A 27,510-nucleotide genomic window follows, 5' to 3' on the forward strand; every position below is an offset into this window, starting at 1 on the left:
GGCAAATAAATGTCAAGAAATCGGGAGAAAGTTCTAGGTTGAGTCAAGTAATTTTCCTGTTTCAAGAGGCTAATGGGTGTGAGTGGACAAGCTCAAGAGAAGAGGTGTGGAGGGGTAGCTCTCACCCTCCTGCACATGAGAAACATCTGGGAGCCTTTAAGAAATAGTGCGCCCCAGCCTGGAGTGGGGACTTTGTACTGTTTATTGTTTTTTAAATACTTCTTTCCTTTTTTGGGGGGCGTAGTTAGCTTTATTTATTTAAATGGAGGTACTGGGAATTGAACCCAGGACCTCTTGCATTCTAAGCACTTGCTCTCTGAGCCATACCCTCCCCACCTTTTTTTGTTTTTAGACATTAGCTCTACTGAGCAGTCAGGGTTGAGAATCAACCTGTAGAGAGCAGACATCCTTGGGGTAGAGATCAAGGAGAAGCTGCCCAGAGCCCTGCAGACCCCACCAGGGGCAGCCGGAGACGCAGGGAGCCTCAGATGGGATGTGAGGAACGTGAACTCAACACTCCCCAATGGTGAAGACGACAAACATATTTTAAGCACCCACTTCCCAGCAGTGTTTGTTCCTGACTTTACTAGTTTTCCAGTAATACTGAGTGAGAATAGAGGTAATCTGGACACAGGGATCAAATTCAAATGCTGGTTCTGACCATTCTTAGCTGCGTGATTACTGATTAAAAGGTTACCCGTCTGCCACGTGTAAAATGGGTGACCTAGAACCGTGCTTGTGGGCTGCCGTGAGCGTAATGAAATGACATCTATAAAGGCCCTCCTGACTCTCAGAGGTAATTGCTACTATTGTCCCCATTTGGGACACCAAGAAACAGAGTCACAGAAAGCTTCAAACACTTGCCCAAGATGAGGGTTGGGGTCAGGAATCAAGCCAATGACTTCTTGGATCCAGAGCCCAGGATATTCTTACGAACAACACGTCACTGCCCAGGCTCCCTGCTCCAAAACCCGCCTCCCTTTGGCTCAGTTCCATGGCGCCTGCGCTGCACAGATGTCATCACTGCCTGCCTGCCCGCCCAGTATCTGATCCCGGCACTCCTCCATCCGTCCCACACACTGCTTCCTTGGGCACACCAACCCTCACGAGGCCATTGCTGTGTCTACTCGGATGTTTACACGGAAACGCAGGTGGCAGCCCAGCTTTTTGCTATAGATGCTGCTGTCAGTGGAGGCAAAGAGCTCACAGTTGGTGAGGGAGGCCACTTCTGGTCTCCTCCTTGGCTGGAGAGGTGGGTGGAATCCTGTTTCCCTCTGCAACTTAGACATCCAGCATGAGAGATATGTTGAGAGAGACCTCTCAACATAGAAATGATCCCCCACAGTCGTACTTAACATTGTAACCTCCTGGCTCCACCAGGGAGCAGAGGCCATGGCCTGTTGTCCACCAAGTTGTGTTTCCTTGCACGACAGCTACAATGGTGTGAGTTAACACCGGACCAGAAAATCTACAAAGCCCTCGTGTACTATTTCCTGACACTTGCAGGTCACCCAAATACCCCAGATCCTCCAAGTAAACAACTAGTAAGAGGAACTGAGCTGGCTCGTCTGTCAGACCCCTGATGGCAGGACTGATTTGGCCTGTCCTGCTCTCGGGATGACCCGTTCTCCTTCTGTGTGCCCTTCCCTGAGTGAAAGAGACAGTTCTTTGTTTATGGGCTAGGGAGTATTTGTGGCTGTCTGACCAGAACCTTCAAAAGTAGAGCTCTTGGTGAGAATGGAAGCATGGCACCCACGTCTCATGAGCTTAGCTACCCAACAGCCTCATCTAGCCAAGACTGTGGCCAACACCAGGGGTCCATGCTGTTGAGTGTTGGGTCTGGAGAGCAATGCCTCCACCACTGAGAAGCTGCCCCACCACTTGTGCCCATGTCCCCATCCAGCGGGAGCTGACACATCCATGTGGTGAAAGCCTTGAGGGCACTAGGTGACTGTGGACCAAGCTGTGACTGGCCGGTCCTGCTCCCCATGTGACCCATGTTAGCCTCACGTGCAGAACATCCCCAAAGAGACCCCTGCTTGAGTGAATGGGTCACCTATAAGCCAACTGTCCTCGGGCCACCTAAGAAGCAACACAGTATACAAAGTGAGCCACCCACTCACTGAAGTCCTCAAGGTTCACAGCTCCCTAATGTGACACCAGGTACCCCCAGTAAACAGAAGACCCTTACTTTATAATTGACTTGAGAATTCTACTGCCAATGCTGCCTTCCACCTTCCACTTATGAAGTTCTTTCCAATCTGTCCCCTGCTCTGCAATTGTGCAATTAGTCCAGAGCTCCTTTATGAGACAGGAGGGAAGGGGGTCGGGCACAGCCATTAAAAGAATGGCATAGCCATTAGCACCAAGACGGTGGAAAAGTCAACTCCCAGTAGACCTTGAGCTTCAATACACACTCACCGAAATACAGCAGGATGCTAAATGGCACTCCCACAGGTGCCAGGACAGGTGCAAGGCTGACCATAAAAGGTCAAAGAGTGAGTGGTGGCCCAATTTCTGGGAATCCTAACACCTTCCCCAAAGCTGTTGGAATATTCCTCCCACTTATTAGCATATGAAGATACTGAGTGCATAAAAACTAACAACCCCACACCTCGTGGCTGCTCTCTCTGCTGAGGGAGACAGCCCACACTCTGTCCGTGGAGTGTGTATCTACTTTTACTTTAAACTGGAGCACCCAACCCCCACGCCTCATGGCCTTTCTCTTGCCTTCTGAAACAGCCCACTCTGTTTATGGAGTATATATCTCTCTGAATAAATCTACCTTTACTGAAATGTGGCTCTGTCTTGAATTCATTCCTGTGCAAGCCAAGGACCCACATTTGGCGAGGTGCATCCCAGGGACCCAAATAAGACCTGGGATACGGCCATCCTCTCCCCCACATTTTCCTGTATCATACATTCCTTCCGAAAGATTTCACCTTGTGCACTCCAAAATAAACAGCACTCATGTGTCCTGACCTGGATCTGCTTCTGCGTGTATCATTTCTCATGTCAACTAGAACATCACCTTCATGAGGACAGGGATTTGGTTCTGTTCACAACAGAAGCACCAGCACATCACAGGTGCTGGAGAAGTATTAGCTGAATGAGTGAGCTGTGGGAAGTCATGGCAATTCCACCTGCAACTCCTAGCCACTTGGGTCCCAGCTGACTCCAGGTGCTCCCTGCTACTCATGGCTGACCTCTTGCCACCACTTTCTGCTCTGCCATCACCTGAGCCGGGATGAGCTGAGATGAGCACACATCCTGGAGAGCATGGCGGCTGGTTCATGAGGTTGCAACACACTCGCCCTCTGACTGCCAGGGGTTACTTAGGATGGACAACCTGAAGGCAGCACCATGTGCACTGCCCTAACCCACAACTCACTTGAAGCACCAGGACTGCACACAGGGGAAACGCTGGCCCTTTCCAACCTAAGGAGAGGGACTATGGGTGAGAAGGGGGTCTCTTTCAACTAACAGTCTCTTTACAAGCCCAGTCTTAGAAAAGCTCTTTAAAGACACTTTTGGTATCTTCCTTGTGTTTCTGTAATCCCTCTAGATTTTGTCATTTTAATCTACGCATCAAAAATACAGATGCTCTTGAAATCTCTATTGATTTTCAATGAAGAAAATCCTCAATTTCCTTCTCTGCTAAGAAAATTACTGCACTTTATATTTAAAAAAAGCAGCTTCCTTTCATGAGTTTCTATCCTCAAACACCTAATTTCACAAGAATCAGTGAAGCAGGACATGAAAATCATGCTGTGCTTTATCACCTACAGGTGGGCAGGGTTGAAATGAATGAGGACTGATCTCATGAGATGGGAAGGTTGGGGCTGCCTTATTCCTGCTACAGATGGAAGTGTCCATATCTGTGAGGGTGAGGAAGGACCAAGGATGAGAAACCAACATTTTCTAACCCATTTCTCTTTTCAGTGTCCCAGACAAAACAGTGTGATTGTATCAACAAAAACAAGAACATCTGCACCCTTCTAAAAGCACGCTACAATTTACTACTACACACGGCACTGTCACTGACCTAAAGGCTGATGACAGCCAAGAAATTTGCAGGGATCTTATTCTGTGCTCACCCCTTTTTGTCTTTGGAACCTCAGGAAATTTGCCTTCTCTCCCTGAGTGTCATTTTCCTCATCCTTCAAATGGGAGTGTAACAGTCATTCATTTGCTCTGTGTCTATTCGACAACAGGAGACGGCTTATGAAAACAACAACAACAAAAAAGCAAAACAGCAATTCTGATCTGTGCTGTCTTTCTCCTCCTCCCTGAACATGATCTTACAGGGTAAAATGGCATCTTTCACTAAATACCGAACTTAAGGAGCAGTTCTGATAAGGAAGTCACAGGACTGCCGTGTAACCGAGAAATGACCTGGTGAAAAAGAATGAGTTGCCAGCAAATCCTCAAAACCCGTAAGGGTGCAAACCCTGGGAGCTACAGGCATGGGTGGGAGTTCCTTAGTTCCCCGTTTCACAAAGCCGAGAACTTTGCAGGGTCCATGAAAGACACAGATAGCCCAGTACAACCACACCATGTTTTGGAGTACACCGGGGCCACATCGCTGCTGACCTGTATTTCTTTGTGTCCCAGACCAAGAGCCCTGGGCGGGGGTGACTGTGTTTGAGGCTGGACAAGAACTTCCTTTTCTGTCTCTTTTGCTCTCTCTCTTCCTGCAATAAAACAACTGGTAGGACTCTGGAGGGAAGCACTGCACCCACATTCTCTGACAAACCACACACCAGGCAGCTCTAGCTGATGTGAGGACTATTCAATGACATATATACACCAAAGTCAGGCAGAAGGCTGCCTGTGACCTTGGGAATCCAAACCAGCTTGTCCTGTTAATCAGATATCTAAATAAAGTGTACACAAGGTGAAGACGATGCCTTAGACAGCATTGGTGGTTATGTCCAGCAGTGTCTAAGGACAAGTCATGCTCTGGTAGATGGGAGCATTTTGGTTGCTTTAAGAGTTTGCTACTGAAGGGCTGGGACATTTCATTGGGACTTGAAACTCCAGAACACTTTACTCACAAAGGCAGACAAGTTAGGTAAGCCAGCTCAGCCTTTATTCCAACTTCCTAACCAAAAGTCTATGAGGTTGAAAATATATTTCTCAGACTCTTCTGCAGCAAGGGTTCCAGATGTAGCTTTAAAAATGCACATCAGAGATTAAGATTTGCAAATATTAACTGCTATATATAAAAATAGCTAAAAAACTAAATTTCTTCTGTATAGCACAGGGAACTATATTTAATATCTTGTAATAACCTTTAATGAAAAATAATATGAAAAGGAATTCATACATATATACATGTATATGAATGACTGGAACATTGTGCTGTACATCAGAAATTGACACATTGTAACTGACTATACTTCAATTAAAAAATATATATATATAATGCCTATCAGCAGCATCTGAGTGTCACTGAAAGCAGAAACTCTGATGAATGGAGGCAGAGGTGAGTGGAAGAGCTACGTTATTTTGCTGGGGTGGATGCAGCCGGCATGGCAGAGATCTAGAAGGAATGCTCACAACAGCCACTCACTGATCTGCAAGTGAGTTAGGGTAACAGCTTCCTGAAATCCTCCCCGCCCCTCCTGATGAGCCAGGTGTCTGGCGTTTCTCTGGAAGTCACTAGGCACAGCCTGGAACTCAAAGGTAAAAATTAAAAACTGCAGTCAGGCAGTGAAGAGACTGGCAGGATGTGTTGGACAAAAGTAGGTCAGAAACAAGAAAGAATGGGGAGGTGATAGAAAGTGTGCTGAGGACCCTGACTTCAGTGGTGGATTATCTGTGTTGAGAACTCTGAGTCAGTATGAGTAGATGGATTGGTGTGGACTAAAATGGTGGCCATTGTTCAGATAAGTGTGTGATTTGGACTATATTTATAAGAGGAGGGTATTTTTTTCCCCTTCAACATTGATCATTTCTAGGGAGCAGAAAAATACTCTGCCACACAATATCTAAGTGCAAAAGAGGTGCTACGGGATGATGGTGGTATGAAAATTTTCAGTTCTGCAGTTCCAAGGTTTCCTTAATGGGGTTCACAGCAGTAGGTACTTAAAATAAAATAAGGTACTTAAAATAAAGATATCATCATATGTACATATCCTTAAAGATACACATATGGTGCTATAAGTGGGCCTGAAATGTGTTCTGAATTCTAAAATCCGATGAAATAAAATCAGTAGCTCAATATGCCTGTCGGCTCTATAAACATGATGAAGCTAATGATCACAGAAAGCAAGATCAGCTAGGAAACTTGAGATTTGTCTTTTCCAGTGTCAAAGTTAATATTTTTTGCTTTACTTAAAAAGCATATTTTAATTAGGGCTGTCAGCATCCATTGGTATACGGAGTTCAGTAGATGTGTTCAGATCTTCCAGATAGTAAATCAGCAAAGACTGAGGTTTAGACAGTAGTTAAATATCTCACCCGTGTGATCAGCATCCACATATTGCTATACTGAAAATCCTTAAAAGTGAGAACTTCATTAAAACAACGAAAAGAGAGGGAAAAAAATAGCCACAGATTAGTGGGAGTTTTGTAACGTGTAAAAATGACAAAGGGCTATTCATGAGCATATTTTTAAAAACCCCTACACTTTAATAAGAAAAACAACAAACTCACAACAGGTTGCACACTGCTTCCTGTAGGAGTAGTCACGCAGATGGACTCATGTGAATGGGGCTGGAGCTGTAGAATTAGTTAGTCTTGCAAGTAACTCGGTTAAAAACAAATGCAAATGGGATACACTTCTAGAATATCTGAGTAAATATCTTGGAAAACTTACTCCTCTATGAAGCAATGACAATGGCATAATTTGTCAAAATTAACCTCTGCAGAACTCTGGAAGTTAAACAAAGGCTTCCAGCAATCCGGGGAGTGTTTACTTCAGAAAAAAAAAAAACAGCTAAATCTCCATAAAGATAGTGAGTTTTGGGGCATTGTAACTTGATGTAACCCCATCCCTGTATCCTCACTTAAATGGTGGCCTTTAAAATCAACAGTCTCACAATCAATGTAGGGACAGAAGTGATTTGAAGTTACCCAAAAAATCCGTCCCCAAAGAGCTGTCACTATTTCACCTATCTCAAACTCATGCTGTGCAAACAGCCTATCCCCAGAGTGTTTGTGGAAAACAATCAGCAGTGAGTATTTAACATTACAACTGCCTGAGGCAGTGGTACCAGTAGAGGCTAACTAGATGCTGACTAGGAAACTTAGAAGGCAAAATTGAGTAATGAGACGTTCTGGGGGTTGAGGTAGGGTTAAAAAGCTCCAAAGAATTCTTAGAATTGTAGAAGGTTGTACACATGTGTGGTACATGGCAAGGAAAGATCTGAGAAAATCTTAAGCCTTCAACTCTGGCTGAATTTGAGGTTCTGCATAAGCAAGAACTAAAGGCTACGGAAGAGCTGCAGACTGCCTGCCGGTGCTGAGGGCATCCCTCAGCACGCAGACACACAGCCACCTGGCAACAGCTTAAACGATTGCCTCCAGGCATTGAAAGAAATCACTGTCCAATCATTATTAGAGTGATGACAACTAGGCTTTCTGCACACAAACTGATCTCATGGCCATGCATGTTAAAGAATACAGACTTTACAGAATTTGTTCAGGAAAGTAACTAAATAAATAGCTGCAGCAGCAATGACAATGGAAGCAACGATAAACCCTGGAGATGAGGAAAATGTGGCTTTCAGATATGCCACACTGTAATATTTTAAATGTCCAGTTTTCAACAGAAAATTACAAGATGTACAAAGAAACAGAAAAGTTTGGCCATAACACAGGGGAAAAAGTAGTCAATAGAAACTCCCTGAGGAAGCCCAGACACTGGACTTACTAGACAAAGACATAAATAAGCAATTACACATATGTTCAAAGAGCTAACAGAAACCATGCCTAAAGAATTAAAGTATGTGAACATCTCATTGTACAGAGAATATCAATAGATAAAATTTATATTAAAAACCAACTAGAAATTCTAGAAATACAAATATAATGAGTAAAATGAAAAATTCAATAAGAGGTTTCTCTGTAGATATGAACTTGTTGAAGAAAAATTCAGTTAACTTAAAACTACTGAGATTATCCAGTCTGTGGAAGAGAAAGAAAAAGGAATGAAAAAAAAAATGAACACTGTGTCAGAGATAGGTGGGACACCATCAACAATACCAATACACACAAAATGGGAGCGCCAGAAGGAAGCAGAGAAAAAAAGGGGTAGCAAGAATATATAAAGAAATAATGGCTGAAAACTTCCCAAATTTGATGAAAACATTAATTTGTGCATCCAAGCAGCTCAACAAACTCCACATGGTATAAACATAGAGACATCTAAAATGGGTACATCAGACTCAGTGTGTCAAAAGACAAGAACAAAGAATCTTGACAGCAGAAAGAGAAAAGTGGCTCAAAATATACAATGGCTCCTCCGTAAGACAGTTGATTTCTCATCAAAAACCATGGAGACCAGAAGGCAGTGGGATGGTATCGTCAAAATGATAAAAGGAAAAGACTGTCACCAAGTATTTTATAGCCAGCAAGATGATTCTTCAAAAAAATTAAAGGAGAAATTAAGACACTCCTACAAAGACAAAACCTGAAAGAATTAATTGCTAGCAGGCCTGCCCTACAAGAAATACTAAGGATAGTCCAGCAGGTGTAAATGAAAGGACACTCACGTGAAAACTAAAGAGCACTAGTAGAGGTAACTACCTGAGTAAAAAAATAAAACAGTATAAATAGAGTATTACATGTAAGTGTTTTCTTCTATTTGAAGTAAAAGACAGCTGCATAAAACAACTGTGCAGATGTGCTTATAAATGCATAAAGGTGTAATTTGTATGACAATGACAATATGAGGAGGGGGAGGGAAAATATTGTTATCAAAGCAAAGTTTTTGTGTACTATTGAAATTAAGTTGGCATTCATGTGAACTAGATTGCTTTAAAACAAGATGTTAATTATAATCTCCAGGGCAATGGAGGAGAAGGAGGAGGAGAAGAGGACGAGGAGAAGAAAAAGATAAAATAAACAACAAATTAAAATGGCACACTTGAAAATGCCTACTTTGTACAAAAAAGTGTAGTAATAGAGGAATTGGAAAAATAAAAGACACATAGAAAGCAGATAGCAGATGTAACTTCAACCTGATAAGAAATTACATTAATGTAAATGAATTAAACATTCTAATCAAAATACTAAAGGCAGAAATAAATGGAATAGAGAATAGATGAACAACAGAGAATAATCAACAAAAAGAAAAGTTGGTTCTTTGAAAAGATCAATAAAATGGACAAATTTTCAGCTAGTACTGAAGAAAAAAAGAGAGAAGATTCAAATTACTAAAATGAGAAATGAAAGGAGGGATGTCACTACTGCCCTTACAAAAATAACAAGGAATATAAGGGAATACCATGAATAATTATATAGCCAATAAATGAGATAATCTAGTTGAAATGGATAAATTCCTAGAAGGACATAAATGACTGAAGCTAATTCAAGGAGAAATAGAAAATTCAATTAATCCTACAATAAGTTGTGACTGAAATAGTAATCCATAACTTTCCCACAAGGAAATGCTAGGCCTGTATGGCTTTGCTGGTGAATTCCATCAACTACTTAAAGAAAAAACAAAAACAAAAACAAACAAACAAAACAACAATGCTTCACAAACTCGTCTAAAAATAGAGGTGGGCACACTTCCCAATTCATTCAATGAGACTAGTATCACACTGATACCAAAACCAGACAAAGACATCACAAGAAAACTAAAGACTATCTCTTATGAATATAAATGCAAAAATCCTCAACAAAATACAAGCAAATCCAACCCAGTAACATATAAAATAGACCACAATTAAGTGGGATGTATCCAGGTATGCAAAGGCAGTTCAACATACAAAAGTCTATTCATGTAATAAGCCATATTAATAGAATAATGGATAAAAACTAGGAATAGAAGAGAACGTCCTCAACTTGACAGAGAACATCTATGAAAAACCTGAAGCAAAGATCATACATAATGGTGAAAGGCTGAATTATTTCCTCCCAAAATCAACATTGTACTAGAGGTTCTAGTCAAAGCAACCAGACAAAGAAATTAAAGCATCTAGATTAGAAAGTAAGAAATAAAACTATTTCAATTCCAGATGACATGATATTATATATTGAAATCACAAGGAATCCACAAAGAAAAAAAAGAGAGATAGAGAAAAGAAAAAAAAAAAAACTATTAGAATTAATAACCCAGTCTGACCAAAATTGTAAGACACAAATCAATATATAAAAAAGTAATTATATTTCTATATAACAGCAGTGAATAATCTAAAAATAAAATGAAGGAAACATTTTCATTTACAATAGCATCAAAAAGAATAAAATACTTAGGAATATTAAGAAAAATATGTGGAATACTGAGAAAAATGTTTGAAACTTGTATATTGAAAACTAAAATACTACTGATAGAAGTTAAAAATGACCTAAAATAAATGGAAAGCTCTTCTGTGTCCATGGATCAGAAGCCATATTATTGTTAGGATGGCAATTGTCCTCAAAATGACCTATAGATTCAATGCAACTCTGGCTTTTTGGCAGAAATGAACAAGCTGATCCTAAAACTAATATAGAAATGCAAGATACCCAGAATAGTCAAAACAATCTTGAAAAAGAACAAAGTTTTGAAGTTTCCAAATTCAAAACTCACTAACAAAACTGTAATCCATACAGTGTGGTGCTTGCATAAAGGACAGACAAATAGATTGAGAGAAAAAAACTGAGAGTCCATAAACAAACTTTTACACATAGCCAGTTAATTTTTGACAAAGGTGCCATGACAATCCAATGGGGAAAAAGTAATCTTTACAAAAATGATGCTGGGACACCTGAACATACACCTGGAAAGAAAGAATACTGAACTTTTATCTTAACACCATTTATGAAAATTAACTCAAAATAAATCACAGACCTGAAACTATAAAACTTTTAGAAAATGAACAATGAGAAAATCTTCAGGACTTTGGATTACAAATACTTCTAAGATATGACACCAAAAGCACAAACAACAAAAGAAAAAAAATCAAGTAACCTGGATTTCAGTAAAATTAAAAACTTCTGTGCTTCAAAGGACTTCATCAAGAAAGTAAGAAGACAATCCACAAGATGGGTGAATATATTTCCAATATTTTCCCTGATAAGGGACTTTCATCCATAATAGACTAAGAAGACTTAAAACATGACAATACAAAGACAAATACAATTAAAATGGGCAAAGACTCTGAATAGATGTTTCTCCAAAGAAGACATATGAATGGGAAATAAGCACATAAAAAGATGTTCAACATCAGTAGGCATTAGGGAAACAGAAATCAAAAGCACAATGACATGCCAGTTCATACCAACTAGGATGACAAATATATATGATATATGATATATAAATATGTATCTATAAACCCGGTAATAAAAAATGTTGATGAGGATGTGGAGAAACTCAACTTCTCATACATTACTACTGGAAATATAAAATGGTGCAGTCACTTTAAAAACTACTTTAGCATGTTAAAATGTTAAAAGTACAATACATCCCAGCAATTCCATTTTTTGATATATCCTCAAGAGAACTGAAAATGTGTGTTCACACAAAAACTTGCCCATGAGCATTTACAGCAGAATTATTCATCATCAACTGATGGATGGATAAGCAATGTGGTGTATTTATAACAATGGCATATTATTTGAACACAAAAAGGAACTTGGGTACTGATGTATGCTACACCATGGATGGGCCTTGACAACGTCACACTAAATAAAAGACGACAATCAAAAAAGGCAGCATACTGTATGATTCTACTTATATGAAATGCCCAGAACAGGCAAATCCGTAGAGGCAGAAAGTAGAGTGGTAGCTGCTGGGGTCTAAGGGAAAGGAAGGTTAGGGAGTGACTTACTAAAGGGTACTGGTTCCTTTTGGGGGTGATGGCTACACAACCCTGAAATGTACTTAAAACCCTAATGCACACTTTCAAAGACTGCATTTTATGGTATGTGAATTATATCTCCATAAAGGTGTTAATTTTGAAGCTGAGCCCACCTATGGAGCAACTGGCACAGCACTGACTGCGGCATCTGGAAGGTGAGTGACCCATCCGCCCACCACGAAGGAGAGCAGCACCTGACCCTGTTGGAGGGGCATGATCTTCTTGCCTACAGACACTGTGAGCAGCACAGATGAGGGGGCCAACAGAGCAAGGTGAGTTCGTGAAACAGGATGAGGAAATAAAGACCTCTCAATAAAACCATTAAGAGCGCACAGTCTCAAGGAGAACACATCTTTGTTTTTTAAATCTTTCTATATCTGTTTTATTTTCTATTACCTTTTTAATCTTTAGTTTTTAAACAGTTCTATATGTTTACAGTTCTCATTTCCTTTATAATTCTCTTGGTTTTGATCTGTTATTGATTATTCACAGGTTTCAAATATTGTGTTTTGATTTTTTTCTTCTTTTCATTAAGATTCTTAAAAGACATCTCAACTCGATTCCTATTCTGCTTCAACTTGCTCTTCTTTTATTGATTATACACTGTTTTCAAACCTTTTTTCCTCCATTCTTTTAAAATTCTCTCTCTCTCTCTCTTTTTTATGTTTTATTCCCGCATAGGCTTTAGATAGATAAATAAATAAACTCCTTTAATGACCAAAATAGATAACTGATACTCCTTAAGCCACAGTGCCAGAGAGATATGAGCAGTATGAAGTTGCAGAGGAAGTACTCCCAATTTAAAGAGCAAGAGAAATCCCCTGAAAGAACGATCAATAAAATAGACATTGATGGCCTACTAGATCAAGATTTCAAAACAGAAGTGATCAAATTACTGAAGGAACTAAAAGAGATAGTGTTTAGAGACTTAAAATGTGTCAAAAACAAAATAGAAGCTATAAAGAAGAGCCAAGTAGAATTGGTAAATTCATTGGCTGAAATGAGATCTGACCTAAAGGCTGTACATAGCAGGCTAGATAATGCAGAGGAACGAATAAGTGACCTAGAAGACAGGACAACAGAAAGCACCCAATCAGAACAGCTGAGAGAAAAACATAAAAAACAATGAAAACAATATAAGGAACCTATGGGATAATATAAAGCATGCCAATCTATGCATATTAGGGGTTCCAGAAGGGGAAGAAAGAACAAAGGGGATGGAAAAGGTATTTAAAGAAATCATGACTGAAAACGTCCCATATCTAAAGGAGGAATCAGACACCCAAGTACAGGAGACTCAGAGGTTCCCAAACAGGAAGAGCCCAAAGAGACCCACACCAAGACATATCATAATCAAGATGGCCAGACTGAAGGATAAAGAAATGATCCTAAAGGCAGCAAGAGAAAAACAAAGAGTGAGTTCCAAGAGAAGGCTCTCAGCTGTATTCTCTACAGAAACACTACAGGCCAGAAGGGAGTGACAAGATATATTCAAAGTCCTGAATGAAAAAAAAAGATACAGCTTAGGATACTTTCTCCACCAAGGCTATCCTTTAGAATAGAAGGAGAGATAAAGAATTACACAGAGAAGCAAAAACTAAAAGACTTTAGCAACACTAAACCCATGCTAAAAGAAATATTGAAAGGTCTACTCTAAATAGAAAAGAAGCAGGATGCAACAAAAATGAGAATTCATAACTGGAAAGGTGATAACTACCATGAGTTACAAATAGAATAAACATGAAATTGTAAAAGAAGATATTTAAGTCATTGAGTGGGAGAGGGAAGCAAGAAAATATAGAGTATTTTTTTCTTTCTTCTTCTTTTTTCTTAAATTTTTTGTTCTCTGTAAGATGGGTTTGAGATTACATTACTATATGTTTAGTACACACAGTTACAGTAATTGGTAAACAAACTTACAAAAAAGTGTAACCACAAGCCAAAAACTTACAAGTGAGTCACAAAAACTAAATACAATCCAAGATAATACAAAGGAAAATTACCATACCACAAAAGGAAGAAGAAAGGAACAAAGGAGAAATACCAAATCAAATGCAAAAATAAGTTCAAAATAGCAATAAACACTCATCTATCATTAATTACTGTAAATGTTAATGGACTAAGTGCTCCAGTCAAAAGACACAGTAACAGACTGGATAATAAATCAAAAACCTTCAATACACTGCATACAAGAGACACACTTTAGGGAGAAGGACACATATAGATTCAGAGTGAATGGATGGAAAAGGATATTCCATGTAAATGGAAAAGCCAAAAAAGCAGGTGCAGCAGTACTGATTTCAGACAAAATAGACTTTAAAACAAGGGCCATAAAGAGAGATAAATAAAGACATTTTATAATGATTAAAGGAGCAATACAAGATGAGGATGTTACAATCATTAATATATATAGCACCCAACATGAGCACCTAAGTATGTAAAACAACAACTAACAGAGATAAAGGGGAAATTGATGGGAATACAATTATTGTCAGAAATTTTAACACCACATTAACATCACTAGAAAGATCTTCCAGACAGAAAATAAATAAGGCAACAGAGAAATTAAATGATACAATAGAAAAATTAGATTTGGTGGGTATTTTCAGAGCATTACAACCCCCCAAAATAGGATACACATTCTTTTCAAGTGTGCGTGGAATATTTTCTAGGATTGATCATGTACTTGGTCACAAAAGAAACCTCAACAATTTAAGAAGATAGAAATTATCTCAATCTTTACTGACCACAATGCCATTGAACCTAGAAATCAACTACAGAGAAACAAAGGAGAAAAAAAGGAAAGCATAGAGATTGAACAACATGCTATTAGAAAACCAATGGGTCAATGATGAAATCAAAGTTGAAATTAAAGAATACCTTGAGACAAATGAAAATGAAAACACAACCACACAAAACTTATGGGACGCAGCAAAAACAGTGCTAAGAGGAAAGTTTAGGGCAATACAGGCCTTCCTCAAAAAGAAGAACAATATCAATTAAACAATCTAACCCACCAGCTAAAAGAACTAGAAACAGAAGAGCAAAAACACCCAAAAGTCAGCAGAAGGAAGGAAATAATAAAGATCAGGGAGGAAATAAATAAAATAGAGATTAAAAAAATAAAGGAAATAATCAATCAAACCAAAAGCTAGTTTTTTGAAAGAGTAAATAAAATCAACAAACGTCTGGCCAAACTCACAAAGAAGAAAAAAGAGAGAGCACAAATTTGCAAAATAAGAAAGGAAAATGGAAAAATTACAACACATAACATAGAAATACAGAATATCATATGAGAATGTCATGAAAAACTACATGGAAACAAAATGGATAACCTAGAGGAGGTAGACAAGTTTCTGGAAACATACAGTCCACCAAGACTGAATCAAGGAGAAACTGACCACTTGAACAAACTGATCACTAGGAATGAAATCAAATTAACAATAAAAAACCTCCCTACAAATAAAAGTCCAGGACTGGACAGCTTCACCGGGGAATTCTACTACACGTACAAAGAAGAACTCATACCAGTCCTTCTCAAACTCTTCCAGAAGATTGAAAAGAAGGAATATTCCCAAACTCATTCTATGAAGCCATCATCACCCTGATAACAAAACCAGGCAAAGACACCACCAAAAAAGAGAATTACAGACGAATATCACTGATGAAGACAGATACAAAGTCCTTACCAAAATACTAGTAATTAGAATCCAACAGCACATAAAAAAGATTATACATCATGCTCAAATGGGGTTCATCTCAGGGACACAAGGGTGGTTCAACATATGCAAATCAATCAATGTAATACTTCACATCAACAAGAGAAAGGACAAAAGCCACATGATCATCTCAATAGATGCAGAAAAGCTTTTGATAAAATTCAACACCCATTTATGATAAAAATTCTCACCCAAGTGGGTATTGAGGGAACATATCTCAATATCATAAAAGCTATATATGACAAACCTACAGCCATCATAGCACTTAATGGTGAAAAACTCAAAATATTCCCACTAAAATCTGGGACAAGACAAGGATGCCCACTATCACCACTCCTACTCAACATAGCCTTGGAAGTCCTGGCCAAAGCAATCAGGCAAGAAAGAGAAGTAAAAGGGGTCTAAATTGGAAAAGAAGAGGTAAAAGTGTCACTGTATGCAGATGACATGATACAATACATTGAAAACCCTAAAAGGTCCACACAAAAACTACTAGAGCTGATCGAAGAATTTAGCAAGGTAGCAGGTTACAAGATTAATGTTCAAAAATCAGTTGCATTTCTTTACACTAATGATGAATCAACAGAAAACGAAAGTAAAGAAACAATGCCTTTTAAAATAACACCCAAAGTAATAAAATATCTAGGAATAAATCTAACCACAGAGGTGAGAGAATTATACACAGAAAACTATAAAACATTGGTGAAGGAAATTAAAGAAGACTTTAAAAAATGGAAAGGTATCCCATGCTCTTGGATTGCCAGAATCAATATTTTTAAAATGGTCACACTGCCCAAGGCAATCTACAGATTTAATGCAATCCCTATGAAATTACCCAGAACATATTTTATAGAACTAGAACAAATCACAATAAAATTTATATGGAACCATCAAAGACATAGAATTTCCAGGGCATTACTGAAGAAAAAAAGAAAGAGTCTACAGGAATAACTCTCCCATACTTCAGACAATACTATAGAGTTACAGTCATCAAGACAGCATGGTATTGGTACAAAAACAGACAAATAGACCAATGGAACAGAATAGAGAGCCCAGAAATGAACCCACAAACTTCTGGTCAACTAATCTTCCTCAAAAGAAGCAAGAATATACAATGGAATAAAGACAGTCTCTTCAGCAAGATAAACATAAGACAAGATACAATAAACCTCCTTGAAGAAAATACAGGCAAAATATCTGACATACATCTCAGAAATGTTCCCCTTGGGCAATCTACCCAAGCAATAGAAATAAAAGCAAGAATAAACAAATGGGACCTAATGAAACTTACAAGCTTCTGCACAGCAAATGCCACCATAAGTAAAACAAAAAGACAACCTACAGAATGGGATAACATTTTTGCAAATGAAACTGACAAAAGCTTGATCTCCAGAATATATAAGCAGCTCATATGACTTAATAAGAAACAACCAAATAACCCAATCCAAAAATGGGCAGAAGACCTAAAGAAGCAATTCTCCAAGGAAGACATACAAATGATCAATGGGCACATGAAAAAATGCTCAATATCACTAATTATCAGAGAAATGCAAATCAAAACTACAATGAGGTATCACCTCAAACCAGTCAGAATGGCCATCATTCAAAAATCCACAAATGACAAATGCTAGAGAGGCTTTGGAGAAAGGGGAACCTCTTACACTTCTGGTGGGAATGCAGTTTGGTGCAGCCACTGTAGAAAACATTATTGAGTTTCCTCAAAAGACTAGGAATAGACTTGCCATATGACCCAGGAATCCCGCTCCTGGGCATATATCCTAAAGGAACCCTACTTCAGGATGACACCTGCACCCCAATGTTCATAGCAGCACTATTTACAATAGCCAAGACATGGAGACAGCCTAAATGTCCATCAAAGGATGATTGGCTAAAGAAGTGGTATATTTATACAATGGAATACTAATCGGCCATAAAAACTGACAATAAAGGGCCATTTGCAGCAACATGGTTGTTCCTGGAGAATGTCATTCTAATTTAAGTAAGCACGGTAACAAGGAATAAAGAGAAGTTACCTCCAGGTACAGTTATTTTGATTAAAATATCCATACAGAAAACAAGTCACCCCCACGACTGCTGTGAGGAGGAGCATATGAGTGCAATAGCCAAGCCAAGCAAAGTAGATTCCGAACTTCTCTTCATAGAATTTCCTGCAGAAAGACAGAAGGTAGTTTCAGAAGACACACATAATCACTCTGTAGCTTCATCCTCATGTTAATTTCTTTTTTCTTTGTTTTTTTTTGGGGGGGCATAATTAGTTTTATTTATTTGTTTTTTAAATGGAGGCATTGGGGATTGAACCCAGGACCTCATGCATGCTAGGCATGCACTCTACCACTGAGCTATACACTCCCTCCATCATATTAATTTCTGATTCTAAATCAAGGGGGCTTTAAGTTTAAAACTCTGACTCAATTCACACTTAAAATGTATGCATTTTAATAGCAGCCTCCAAATTCTACCGTGAAATAAGTATTTTACATATCATAGAAGTACAGATCACTTGTTCACCTGCTGAAGAGAGATAAATGAGAACAGAGCAAAGGATGGAACGTGGCCGACTCCAGAGCAGATGCAGGGGATCATCACTACTCACTGGACAGTCTGGCGCATTCAACAAATCCCCTCAAAGATCATTCTTAACAGGCTTGACACAAGTGGACATCAACAACTGGCTCAGTCATCTGCTCCTGCTTTATCTCGGGAACGTCCCTGGAGCAAATGCATCGAAAACCACAGATAATAAGGAAATGGCTGATAATGATAACAACTGGGAGTGCAATGTCTCTCTGACAAAATATTTATAAAACTCATTGTGGGAATGGGAGAGGGCAGGAGGGATGTGGCTGAGTACGGAACTGCCCTGTATTCTTTGTATCTAGCACGTCGGCTGTTCCTAGGTTTCAAAAACCCTTCAATGTTACTCAGTTAGTCTGGAGTAGATGGAACAGGCCAGGGAGGCAAGATTAGAGGAAAGGAAGCAGGGCACGAAGCTGTGCCAGGCTGGTCCTGAAAGGGAGACAGACACAGACAAGCAGACACAGAGGGCTTAGGGATGAGGCAGAACAATGAGACGGTGGCTCAGGTGTGTCTGCTGCTGCTGATACTTCCCTCAGCTGGCGCACTGCTGACTCGGCAGTGCTGGGTAAAACCTATGGCTTTCCTCAGCTCTGAGTTCTCTCTGAGGCTTCCGGCTCAGTCTGGAGCTGAGATGAGCTCCGTGGGCTTAGCCTAGGGGGGACTCAGCTCTGAGAACAGCCTGCAGTCCTGGGAAACTTCACGCAGGAACCCCCCTTGGGCTGGACCAGCGCTCACAGCGCTGCTGTGAGACCAGCTCCATCGTCAGAGACCTGGGCATGGACCATTCCATGGGGAAAAGGGCTGAGCCCTTTGCCAAATCAGATAGGAGGGGCAAAGTGGGTTCATTCTCATGTGACTGGGATTTGTGGCCTGGCTCAAGGATGCAGGCTCAGGGTGGTGTCTGGCATAGAAAACTCTGGCAATGGGTTTGAGATGTCTTGGACTCTTTCTTGTTAAGCTTTTTGTAATACATTCTTATCAACTCTCCGTCCTGAAAATGTCACATTCAAAAGTGAAAGAATGTTAGAAGTTGCCTGCTCCAACTGGCCAGTGGTAAAGACAAGCTGCTACAGTTAGAGAGCTGGTCAGGCAGCCTCTGCCTGGATATTTACAGTGATGGGGAGTTCATTACTTCCAAAGGTTACATGTCGGCAAGAAGGTCAGAAAGAATTTTTGAACCTTAAACAGATGTCTGCCTCCTAGTCCTTGCTGAAAGGCTAGGAATAATGAGGATCCCTTCAAATGTAGTTTTGTCTGATTGTTATATCTCTTTGTCAAAAACACCCCAATTCTTAACATCAATTTTTCAAAATTCAGCTTTGATTTCTTTTTATCAAAGTTATACCATACATTCATTAAAGAGTCAAACAGTTCTCGAACACCGATTGTAAAAAGGAGCAGTTCCCAACAACCGCCCCATTTCCTGGCCAGAAGCTACCATGTTCAGCTCCTACTGCTGACTCTTGGAATAATTACTCCCTGTCTCTGACTAATATCCTTGTAACACAGCCTACTGACTTTTTCAGCTTTATGTATCACCTATTTAATTATTTTGGAAAATGAGGATTACCTCTCTTTCAAACCCCATCTCATCTACACACCCAAACCTTCATTCTTCCAACCTTTTCATACAATTACATTATAATTTTGATCAGCTCAGTAACCTTGATTTACATTATTAGGACTCTGTACAGACTGTTCACAGCTGTAGCAAGTTGTCTGCTAGACTTACTTTTTTCTTCCCTACTTCGTTTTTCCTGGAGTTAATAATTGGGTTGGTGGTTCATAGCTTAGATTTCTGTGCACTTAACAATTCAACCCCAGACCTTCTCCTAATGAATAACTTTCTCAATACTTTGCAATACATTGTCTACAAATTTCATCTCCTTGAATAAATCTCTTCAGATCTCCTTCAACCTGCATTAACGACATGCTAGTCTTGTCATAGAGCTCAGGGGGCCAACAGTAGGAAGCAAGAAAGAGAACACATGGACCAGGAGCAGGGAACAGATCAACATATTTTCCTTAGCAAAACGTACTTAAAATAGTGGGAAAATTTTTTCTTTACAAACACAAACACACACACAAATCCCAAAAGGCCATAAAGAATGATTAAAGAGCCATCAAACCTATTGCCCTGCCATCAAATACTGTATAACATAAAACAAAAATAACAGAAGGAAAATATCATATAAATATGAATCTCAAGGGTGATGGGGTACACTCAGAGGCAGAGTGTGTGCTCAGCATGCATAAGGTCCTAGATTCAATCTTCAGTAACTCCATCAGAAAAAAAAATTAAAAAAAGAAAAATGTATCAACTTTAAATATTTACAGATGTACAAACATCTTCTTTTAAAACTGTGTTCTACAGAATAACCTGGGTTAATGAGAAAGTGCCTCTTTATGACTGTGATCCTGCTGATAATTGAGGGAGGAAACTAGAGTATGACCACGTGAAATAAAATCCCTTATGAAACAATGATCTCGGGAGACAATCATTATTGGCTGCTGTTATCACAAAAAAGAGAGTCAACTGGACATTATGTACCTTTTGACAGGAGCACAAAACTTCACATAACAAGTATTCTTGCACAAAGTTGAACCTCAATCAGATCAAGCTTTTAGGGGAGGATCAAATCACTTAGCTAAAGCAAATACATAGGATGGAGAAACAAGTCTAACACCACAGGGGGAATGAAATCAGCCAAACAGGAAATAGAGAAACCCCTCAGAAATTTCAAGGAAAAAGAGAAACAGGAAAATTATAGATTAGAACCCACTTGAGAGATATGCTAGCTGCAATGTCTGAACCTAGTCTGGATCCTGATTTCAACCCCAAAACTACTTAAAAGTGTATTTTTGTGACAATCAGGGAATTATTTTGTAACCCTTAAAAAAAAACGGAATATTCCAATTGTATTTGAAAGAGACCTTGTCATTTCACTAATGAAAGGTTAAGCTATGTAGGATTGTCTTCAAAATGATCCCGTGGTGGGGGAGGGGAGGAGGTGGAGATGAAAGATGCAACAACAGTGACTCTGAGTTGATAATTCTGGAGCTGGGTGACTGATACAGACAGGCTGGCGGTGCTGTTCTCTCTACTTCTGTACATGTTTGAATCTTTCCATAAAATGTGAAACAAACGAAAAGACTTCAGTGTTTTCAAACCCTCACTTTGAAGGTTAAGAGGTTTGCCCAAGTAGGTGGGAACCTGCATGGGGCACTGAGCTTAGAAAGAACAGGCACCTGGCTCCAGGACGACCTGGGGCTACCTTGACCCTCCTCTTCTCCTCACCATCCACATCCAGCCCATAACTGCATCCTGTCAGTTCCACTCCCCAAATGCATTCCTCCCTGGCTCCCACCATCTCTCATCTGGCCCACTCCAAGTGCCTCCTACCCGGCCTCCCTGCTTCCTGCATCCCTGCAATTTATTCTCCACATTATCTTTGCAAAATGTGAGTGCGGGAAAATTACTTTAGTGCTTAAGCTATCATGACTGCTTCTCACTGCACTTAGAGTCTACACTCCTTTCCGTGCTCCTGATGCCCTTCTAAACCTCGTGTGTCAAAACTCTCACCAGAGCTGGCTCCAGTATCTCCTCAAACATGCTGAACACATTTGTGCCTCGGGGCCAATGGAAAGCTGCCTCTAGTCCTGGGGAGACTTTTCCCAGATCCTCAAAGTCGAGCCTCCTTATAGCCATCTTAGCTCACATGTCACCTACTCAAAGATAGCTTTCTTGACTCACTTCCCCCCAAGTCTCCCATCTCAACACTGTTATTTCCTTCATTTCAATCTGACATTGTTTCCTTATTCGCCCGATTATTTTTGTTTGTTCGGTTGTCCTTGGCCTCCCTCCCCCCAGCAGCCTTGCCCAAACACCATAAGCTCCCGGGAAGCAGCCAGCACTGGTGCTCTGAGAAGACACATGCTGAGCGCGACATTACAGTCACGTGGTTTAGTGAAACGGTGTCGAACAGCAGATACAGCAAAGCAGTGAGAATTTCTCTCTTATTTTATAATTTAAGTGAAATCTAACATTTACTCCTGTTTAATGAAGAATTTGGTAGGTCTTTGGTCCCAGTTCCTGGACGGCAACCCCTAAAGCCTTGAAATTTCCCAAGATAGGATTGTCTTTGCTATTCATGGTGGACCCTTGGATGGCTTGTGTTCATGAGATGACTCAGGATGGAGACTGGCCAGCCAGAGACACCAACCATGTGATTAGAGGAGTGGGGCTTTGAGCTTTGTGACAAGTGAGTGACCACCAGGAGAGGAAGGGGCTCAACGGTTAGGGCTAAGGAAAGTTTTGAGTTACAGTTAGGGTTTGGGTTAGCCATGTCGGTAGTGACCCAATAAATCATGTCTTTGTAATAAAGCCTCCAGTAAAAACTTGGGGCAACAAAGCTCAGAGCTCCTGTGAGCTTCCTGGTTGGTAACACTCTTGGAGGACTGTCACACTCAGATGCCATGAGGGCAACCCTGAGCCCTTCCCACTGGAGTGCTCTCCACAACAGCTCACCTGATGAGATCTAAGGGCTGCTTCTTGTCTATGCTTCGAGGAGGAGCCCATTCCCTGTACAGAAAGGCCCTGTTCGCTGGGGCAGCTGAGGTCCTCTGATGGAGGCTGAAGTTGCACTGGGAAGCAGAAGCAAACAGGTGAGCATCACTGTCACCACGTGTTCACATGTTCTGTTGATTAAATGTGGTGCTAACACTTCGTGGTCATTTGTAAATAAGGGGCCCTCACTTGCCAGAAGGGATGGAGGTACCATATAATTTTTCATAATTCTCACCCAGGATTAATACTAACCCCTTGAGGGTCATTTGCAAACGTGGGTGGAAAGGAACGCTTGGATGTTACAGTCCTGGGACCACCGTGGGTACCTGGTGAGAGCCTTGCAGATGCTTAATGTCCTACAACCGGGCCAGTCTTCCACAGCAAAAAAACTAGGCCACCCAAGTGCCCAAACTGCTGCAGTGGAGGGACACCTGACGGTCCAGCCCCCTCCTTGGACACCCAGAGGAACCTGGACTCTGGCTGGTTAGGGGCAGGGTCAATTCTAAAACCCAGGCTTTTTTGTCCCCACAATTCAGTAGTTATTCGGTGACAGCACATGGAATATAAACAACAAAGAAACTTGACATGATGTTATATATTTAGCTTACTCAAGAAACAAAATTTAAATCCAGTCATTCTCCTTCCCACCTGACCTACTTTCCTTTCTCCTGTACTAGAACCAGATTATTACCCACCCAGCCTTAGCATGGGTCCTGACTCCACTTACCTCCCTCCCAAACACCACATGAGATGATTCCTCAGCCTGGATGTGGGACCAGCAATTACAAGAGGCTTTAGTGGAAAAGAACTGGTTGTGTGCAGATGCCAACTAAACACTGTAGAATCCTGGTGTCCCACATTAGTAATCATGACAGCTGTTTGCAAGTGTCCCCAAAGTTCATTTCAGACTCTCACTGCTAATTTTGCTGGGACATAAATATAAAACATGTGGACTGCTGGGCTGGACTGCTATGCTGGGTCTCTGATCCAGGAAGCTCAGTGTCTGCTCCCTGCACCCAGCTCCCTGTTCTGTTCATGCATGTGCATCAAGCAGCTGTTTAGTGTCCATTTTAATATCTTAGACAGTGCATTTCAGTATTGTCTTCATCCACAAATACGTGTACCACACAGTAGTAATGATCAATCTCAGTCTTTGCTTTCTTTGGTCTTAGAGAGTCAGATAAATGGATAGCAAAGATAACAAAGTCATAGAGCGCTATAATATAGTATTTCCTTTATTTCAATGACAGGATTTATTTAAAGAGCTTAGATATAACATCCTTGCATTTATGGCATCATTAAGCGTCTGAAGCTGTTACATTTTAAAAACTTCATTTCATGCGAGATGTTATCAGTTAGAGAAGTGCTCCTGAATTTGAGGGGTTGCTGTCATCTCAGACGGAGTCCCTAAAAAATGTCAACACTCTGCAGTATTGCCATCATGACAAGAACTCAGACAGATGAAATTTGGAAAGCCCTGTGACTTACTAGTGCACAGACAGAAAATGGTATTTCAGAGGGAAAAAGCCTGAATTACAGAAAATGATAAATGAAATGGTCTAACATGCATTTCCCTTACAAAGAACTAATACTTCTTTGGTTGATAATAACATCTGTCAGTAATTATGAAAAGAGCTGACAGATGCATAGTACTTACTATTAGCCAGGGCTGTTCTAACATTGACACAGATTCATTAATCCCCATAGCAACTCTACGAGGTGGGTACTATTATTATCCCCATTTTATTGATGAGGAACTTGATAAACACAGAGGCTAAATGACTTTTACAAGGTCGACAGCGAGAAACCAGCACAGGTGTTCCAGCCTGAGTCTACGCTCTTGGCCACTTCTCCTTTTTTTTTTTTTTTTTTTTTTGGTGGCGGGGAGATAATAAGGTAATTCTGGTGGGGGGTGGGGAGGTAATTAGGGTTATTTGTCTATTTTAGAGGAGGTGTTGGGGGCTGAACCCAGGACCTTATGCGTGCTAAGCATGCACCCCATCACTTGAGCTGTACCCTCCCCTCTCGAGTCTATGCTCTTAGCTGCTAATCCACACTGCCCCACATGGTAACTCTGGGGGAACTACAGTTCATTCATTCACTCGTTAAACTCAGCCTTCCCGGTGCCTGGGATTCAGCAGTGAACAAGACAACATGGTTCCTGCCCTAAATGAGCTTGTCGCCTCCTGACATATTATCTTCATTTTACCCAGGAAGAAACAAGGTCAAGAAGATTAGCCTTTTCCTGTTAACACCGGAGGATACATGAGGTGCTTTATTTCATTTCTGCCATTTGACTTACACCATGGGGAGGGAAAGCTGCCTTGCAGATCCCGGAGCTCACAAGCCTGTTAATCCCGAATTTTTTTTAACACTGTCCCTTACTTGATACTTGATCTGAGAAAGGATGAAGTAAACCTAAAAAGATTCTAAGAGAGTGTGTGGTTTATACAGGGTAACTAACCAGCCACTGTTTACTATCCTAACAGGAATCTGTAGGCATATTTCTTTTCTTTCTCTTTTTTCCTTTTTATGGGCAGCTTTTAAAAACCAAACCAAACCAACCAAACCAAATCACTGATAATTCAACAGCAGGTTCTAAATCACCCCCAAGACAGCAGCTAAACTCGGTTTAGACTTACAATGCGGCTTCTGGTGGCTGGATTGAAGAATGTATCTCTATCCTGAATATAAAAGTCATTCACGCAGCTCTTCTCAAATAGGGCAATGAAAAACTCTTGCTCCGGCTTGATGATACTTTCATCCACTTGGAGGACTTTCATAAAACAGCTGAAATTATCAAAGGCTGAGGACCGGGTTTTCAGATCATTGGGCTTCAGAGGCAATTTTATGTGCAGTATCTCAGCGTATGTACAGAGCACCTCCCACAGGGTGTGTACTTTTGCAAATACAAGCTTGTCATCCAAAACCTATATTGGGAGAATGAAAACACAAACCAGGAAACTATTTTCACATTTTTAGTACACAGATTTTTCTTACATTGCTGGTAGTTAAAGCACTTGTGCAAACACACACACATATGACACTGGTAAAAGTGAAGATATAATAAAAATAGATTTGCAAACCATCATACATTTTTGCCTTAAAGATAATTTCTTTGTTGAAATTACTGAAAAGTTATTTAAAATCCTTACAATTCATTAATAAAATAACCAATGTTTTAGATGAAGAAAAGCAAACTTGTTAATTTTTAGTCCAAATTAGTAACTAAAAATAGAAACACCAAAATATTCTTTGCAGTGGTATTGTAATGACAATTTTTTAAATTTCTGAAACCTAGGACTATTTACATATCTGTTCAATATAGTGTTAAACAGCCATTAAAAGGGATTTAAAAGAATTATATTTATTGATATGGAATATATAATAAAAGGAAAAAGCAAAAAAATGTGAAATAATAATTTTCCTTTTTGGAAGGGAAAAATATCTACATTTGAAAAAAAATAGTTTAGAAGGATTTTAAGATTCTTTATGTATAATTAAGGTACAGATGATTTTTAATTCCACTGTTCTTTCATTTTCAATTTTGGGGGTAAATTTTTATAATAAAAAAATCTTTAAAAAGGTTCTTGCATAAATACATTAATAGATATATTTATGACTACATTCTCTGGCTATTAAAAAAGATCTCCTAGCTTTGGATCTGAAACATACATTCCATAATGCAGATTCTGACTGACTCGCCTCCCAGCCCACAGCAAAGGCACGGCTAGGGTGACATGTTTCAAATATCATTCCAGGTAACATGCAGGCTCCCAGCCAATGGCTGCAAAGGGACTGACACTGATCTGGTTGCTCCCAGCTGCAGACCATCACAGATGAGTTTAGATTCATAGGCTCATGTTTTCTCTGTCAAAAGAAATCAGAAAATGTTAGGCTTTTACTTTCACCAAGGGAACAAGAAGTTGTTTGATTTTTTTTATGCAAAAAATAACAACAAACCAATTTGAACCTGATGAAAAGACATTTGCTCAAAACAGCACAGTAGCAATGAAGGTGCTCTGGCTGGCAGGGACTTGTTGGATTCCTGTGAGTGCTGGACTCCTCACATGGAATTCCCTTGGCACTCCAGAAGGCCTGTGGTTGTCCCCATGGGTTTGTGGCCATATGTGGTGCACAAAAGTCTCTGGCTTTGCCACAATTTCAAAGCCTTTTTTGGCTTATGAAAGGTTTTGCACTCAAATGGAGTTTTCTTGAGTCCACTCACTGATGTCATTCACCAGAGTTATAGTCCAGATCTGACATTCTAGACTCTTAAAATCTTGCAGACATTCAAATGGTTCAGGTTTGGATGTGTATTCACCTCTGCAGGCCTGGACCAAATTCGATAAAGCCACCCGGACAAGTTCAGCAAAATGCAAAGAAATTTTTCTCTCTGCAAGACTGAAATGTCTGTGAAGCTATAAAAACTTCTGCATCTACAAAAATAGGGAACCAACTCATCAATAACATATCTATCCATAATGCATGGCCATTTAAAAAAAATACTGTATTTACTGCTATTAAATTCTATCTGGCTTTTGCCAAATTGTGTCCTAAACTGTAAGGAAAGTATATAAATGTAGAGAATTTTTGACCTTTTAAGAGAAAA

The 27,510-nt window shown here is 39.9% G+C and overlaps 1 pseudogene; it reads right to left on the reverse strand.

Moving 5' to 3' along the window:
* Positions 1 to 27,164, reverse strand: part of LOC116658041 — a 50,823-nt pseudogene extending 23,659 nt beyond the window's left edge.
* Between the last annotated feature and the right edge of the window lie 346 nt (positions 27,165 to 27,510).

The sequence above is a fragment of the Camelus ferus genome, chromosome 19 (genome assembly GCF_009834535.1).
Source record: "Camelus ferus isolate YT-003-E chromosome 19, BCGSAC_Cfer_1.0, whole genome shotgun sequence".
NCBI lineage: Eukaryota > Metazoa > Chordata > Mammalia > Artiodactyla > Camelidae > Camelus > Camelus ferus.